We start from the raw sequence: 5,946 nt of genomic DNA, 5'->3' as shown, positions 1-5,946 counted from the left end.
ACAGCCAAGGTAGAAGACATGGAGAAGCAATTGTTGGAAAGAGATGCCAAAGTCAAGGAGTTGCATCATACTCTCATGGAAGTGCAAAATAGAATGAAACATGTCTATGACAAAAACCGTCGGGACAGAGAGTTCAATGTAAGAGAATGGGTTTATGTTAAGCTGCACCCATATCGCCAAATATCTCTTGCATTGAGGAAGGTAAAAAAATGGCTTCGCGATATATTGGTCCCTATGAAATTTTCCAGTGCATTGGGAAGGTAGCTTATAGGTTAGCGTTGCTGGAGCATTCTAAAATTCATCATACATTTCATGTTTCCTTCTTTAAAAAGCATCTGGGAGAATGACATCAGATTTTAGATGAATTAACAATGGTGCAAGAAGATGAAACCCTTCATCCTTTTCCATAGGCCATACTAGACCACCGTACTTACAAACGGCAATTAACTCAAGTACTTGTGCATTGGCATGGGCTCTCTCCAGCTGAGGCTACGTGGGAAAATGTGAAAGTTATGAAGTTGCAGTTCCCTGATCTTGGTCTTGAGGACAAGACCACACTCAAGGAGGGAGGAAGATGTTACACGTTCAGTCGTGGGAGTGAGCCACGTATCCCTTGCAAGGCCAAGTCTTAAGGTGGTTACCACTTCCTTCATTTCTCATACAAATCAGTTTTTCAAGGGGAGGAATTAGTTCCACTACGTAGTTGTCAGTTATTGTTTATCTAGAGTCAGTTATTGCTGTTATTTTACTTTTGGGAAAGGAAAGCATTATGTGGGCGGTTATAGGGGAGAGGTAGTGGGGAGTTATGTGTTGAATGAGTTAGTTATGTAGTAAGTTAAATAGAGATTGAACTATAAATGAAGAATAGGAAAATTATCCCAAATATCTACCTTGCATAGGGAGGTCAGGCTTTCTCAATTAAGCTACTCATCTTAATCTTAATCTTCTTATTTTGCTAATATCTCTTACCTCATTATAAGGAGAAAGAAAGGTTCCATTTCTTCCATACCAAAATATCTCCACTTCTCTAAAACAAAACATATTTTGTTAATGGATAATGGTGTTGTCGTGGGTGATATGTGATAACTGCTATAATTTATTAACTCAAGCATGCCTAGGGCTACACACGAACTAAGCTGTTCGCGAACAGCTCAATGTTCGTTTGATAACAGCTCAATTCGACTCGATAACAAACTATTCGCGAACAGTTCGATGTTCGTTAAATAATGTGTTCGATTCGAGTTCGAACGTGGGGTGTTCATTTGATTATGTTCGCGAACATACTGCATTCGAATGATCCATCCGTTTGAGAACACCCTGTTCGCTTATTCATTCGTTTATGTTCGAAAACATGATATACATTATTATATATATTTATATGGTGCTAAGTTTATCAAGGATTTTCTATGGCTTAGTGTTAAAAATGCAATTATTTTGACTTTAAGGTCATTAGTTCGAGTTGTATTAATATCATATTTATATTTTTTTCATTTTTTTTTCTTTTTTATTTAATGTTTGGTTTGGTTTGGATGAATTTTTTTTAATGGTAATCAATAATAAAATATTATGATGCTTTTATATATATATATATATTTTGATTTTTTTTTCAAATGTCATTAATAATTAAATATATAAGTATATAGTATTTTAATTCATAAATAATAAATTATTATGATACATAGTATGACAAATTTAATAACATAATAGATTGCATAATCAAGTAATATATAACATATCAAATCTAATAACATAATAGCTTTATATTTTTCCAAATGTAATCAATAATTAAATATTATGAAATAACATTTCAATTAATAAATAATAAATATAGTATGGTAAATAGATGAATATAACATATTGTATAATCATATGATATATAACATGTCAAATTTAATAACATAATAACTTAATTAAACCTAAGTTATATATATATAACAAATTAATCATATATTTGTATTGATCATATATTACAATAGACCCTCATACCACTATGAATTTATGGGTGTTGATACAAAATATATATATAGACATTTAAAATATTTATGATAATATATATATGATAACTTATAATTTTGATAATTCAATAACATATTAAACATATTTAATCTATAATTAATATATGTATGATAATAATTTTACACACACACACACAAACATATATATATAAACCCAATAACCAACAAACTAACCTGACCCAACCCAAATTTGGTGTATATTTTTTAGAGTAATACTAGCCTTACAAAGAGGCATACAAAGAGACAAATCCAGCCCTTAAAAGAAGGGAAAAAGAGAGAGAGAGAGAGAGAGAGAGAGAGAGAATCATGAATTTTAAGGGCTTGATTTGTCTCTTTGTATGCCTCTTTGTAAAGCTAGTATTACTTTATTTTTTATTCGAACAGGTATTTGAACAAGTTATTTGAACAAACATTTACAAGTTATTCGAACGATTAGTCGAACGATCACGAACATCTTATTTTGTTAATCAAACAAACTCAAATAGTCATTCTGTGTTCGTTCGAGTTCGAACACAATTTTGAACAACTTTTTGTGCTTACCGAACGATTTTTGAACGAGGGTGTTTGTTCGCGTTCGGTTTGTTTGCAACCCTAATCATGCCTATCGTTCTCTTCTGGATTTGGGTTAGTAGAATGAGTTCATTTTGTTTGTTTAAAAATAAATATATATTTTTTTCTCATTCTAAATTTTAACTAACTAATAAGGGTATATTAGTAATCTATCACAGTCGAACTCGAGCCTCCAATTTCCCCCGAAATCTTAACATAAGTTGCAACTACATTGGTGCTCATTTCCATAGTTACTCCTATATATAAGCTCACTCTCTCCCACTTGCAAAAACCACAAGAAAACCCTAATCGAACCCAAATTCGGGTCTCTGCAACTCGGCTTTGGTTACCCATTGTACGCTCGAAATCCTTATTAACCTTATTTATCTTGTTTACTTTATTGCTTTGTTGAATTCTTGACTCTTAATTTTTTTTCTGTGTTCAATTCCAAAACCCTTTTTGTTAGCAAAAGGGTTCGACGTCTCCTTTTTAAGTTTCCGATCCGAGACGCAACGAGTCTTGAATCGATTGTCTGACCCGATTGGATATAACCTATACCATGTCGACTGGGTCTATCGGGTCCTAGTCGACCCTATTTAGTATTTAGTAGTTGACAGGAAACCCTAAGTTTCGTCCATGTTCTCCGATGCCTTCCCGGGTCGACCCGTGCTCGATATGCTTGCTACATATTAATATCATGGCTGGGTAACGGAGAACATGGTTCTGGTTTGGGACTTGCCTAACTCGAAGGAGCATTAAATTACAGAATATAGATTTACGAGTTCATGTTTATGATTTACATGTCTCTGTTTAGTGTACTGTTTCTTGAATGAATTTTTTTCTTTCATATTATCACATTGTGTTGAATATATGGCATGTTATGTTGAAAATATTTCGCTTAAACTTAGGGCAAGCTATCTTAACTATGTTAATTTGGTTTACATGAACTATTTTGTTCAGTTAGGCGTTAGTGATGAACTTGGTGACTTTATATGCACAGCCTCCTAGATATGTTAAATTCAACCACTAATTTTTTTATTTTATTTTACTAAGTTAGTTTGTATAACTAGCATAAACATGGGGATATAACAGAAGCAACCAAAAATCAAGCAAATCCCTCAAATCAAGTAGAGAAAGTGGAAACAGATTCTTAGCCTAAAATCAAGGGTGTGACAGTAATCAAATATTGCATTTATTTCTCTGTAACAGCTAGCATTTATTCTAGGATTCTTACTTAGAATAGCTATTGAAAATTTGTATTTATTCTGTGATATACGACTGTAATTGGAGTGTGTAAAATTCTGAAAGTTGAGCAGTAAGACAATTGTGAGAATTCTCAAACTTCATCATGGTATTAGGAGAGTCACCTTCCCATGAGAACTCGATCCCCACCTCTGAAAACACCCATAATCCGATCTCCACCCCACCACCTTCCACAGATATTCCCCTTATTGCACTCAATGTTACTGTTCAAACAAACAAAAAACTCACAGCCTCAACATTCCCTCAATGGCGTGCCCAGTTCGAAGCTCTCCTCATTGGATATAATCTACTTGATTATGTCACTGGTGATAAACCATGCCCTCCTCCGACTAATTGCTTCATCACCAATCCATAAAAAACCCATTGGATAAGACAAGATAAGCTTATCCTCAGTGCCATTTTGGCATCCACAACACCCACAATCACTCCATTCATTTCCGCTGCCAAAACGTCCAAAGAAGCATTGCATAAACTGCATACTATTTATGCAAGCAAATCTCGTACCTGGGCCATGCAACTCAAGGAGAAGCTTACAATGATCCAAAAAGGAAATCAAACGGTTCAAGAATACTTGTAAACTGTAAAGGTCCTTGCCGACGAAATTTCCCTTATTGATCGTCCTATTTCAGAGGATGATTTAACTCTGTATATCCTCAATGGACTAGGAAGCGATTTTCGCGAAATTGTTGCACCGATTCATGCAAGGGAGAAGCCATTATCGTTCGAGGAGCTCCATGATCTTCTTCTCAGCCATGATGCGTACCTCTGACGACTTGAATCCACCACTCAACAACTGGTAGCGTCGGCAAATTACTCCAATTGCAGATCTAGGTCCTCCTCTAGTGGCCAAAACTCCAAGGGTTTCTTCAAAAATGGGTCTGGTCGAAATGTTGGGGCTTTAAAGGCAGACTTCAATTCGGGCTCTTATCACCCATCTGGAGGCCAAAAAGAAAACCGAAAACAATTCAAGCAAAATGGACAGTGAAAGTACACACCAAAGTGTCAACTTTGTGATGACCTAGGCCACATTGCAAAGTATTGCCCCAAAGTTCAGTTTACCGAACCAACTGCAAACTATGCTGCAACTTCATCCGCAAAGGACACTAAATGGCTTATTGATTCCGGAGCTTCACACAACATAACTGGTGATTTGGAAAATTTATCAGTGCATTCGGAATATGATGGCACCGATGAAGTTGTCATCGGTGACGGTTCATGTTTGCATGTTTCACACATTCATTCACTGGTTCTCAAATCACCCACGCGCACCTTTCATTTAAATGATACCCTTTGTGTTCCTAACATTCATAAAAATCTCATTTCTGTGCACCATTTTACATCACAAAATAATGTGCTTGTTGAATTTCATCCCTTGTTTTTTCTTGTTAAGGATCGAACCACGGGTGCGGTTATACTTAAAGGTGCATGTGAAAATGGTGTCTACAGTCTCTCGGAATCATTGGTAAAAGCTTCTTCAAAAATGGTTGCAAACGTGCATGAACGGACGTCAATAGATGGGTGGCACAAACGTCTAGGACATCCCTCTAATAAAATTGTTCATCATCTTGTTAAGAATTTTTCCCTTCCAATAATAAAAGAAGTGCATGATTCTCATCTTTGCACCTCTTGTTCTATTAATAAAGCGCACAAGCAACCATTTCGGCTAAATAGTCTTCAAAGTCATGCAACCCTAGATTTAATTTACACTGATGTTTGGGGTCCCTCAAATACAGTTGGCATTGATGGTTCACGATACTACTTGATTTTGGTTGATCATTTCACAAAATACATTTGGTTTTATCCAATGGCAACAAAATATGTAGTCAGCACAATATTTCCTCAATTTAAAAATCTTGTTGAAAACAGATTTCAATCCAAAATCAAGAGCCTTTACTCTGATAATGGTGGTGAATTTGTTGCTCTAAAAAAATATTTTTCCATACATGGCATAAGTCATTATACAATCGCTTCTCACACACCACAGCAAAATGGTGTATCCGAGCGTTGTCATCGTCATAATGGAAACAGGCCATACTCTTTTACATGATGCATCTCTACCATTAAAATATTGGCCTCATACTTTTTCACGGCAACATACCTTACAAATCGTCAGCCAAAC

The sequence above is a fragment of the Pistacia vera genome, unplaced genomic scaffold, assembly GCF_008641045.1.
Source record: "Pistacia vera cultivar Batoury unplaced genomic scaffold, PisVer_v2 Contig525, whole genome shotgun sequence".
Taxonomy (NCBI): Eukaryota; Viridiplantae; Streptophyta; class Magnoliopsida; order Sapindales; family Anacardiaceae; genus Pistacia; species Pistacia vera.
This window is presented reverse-complemented; position numbering follows the sequence as displayed.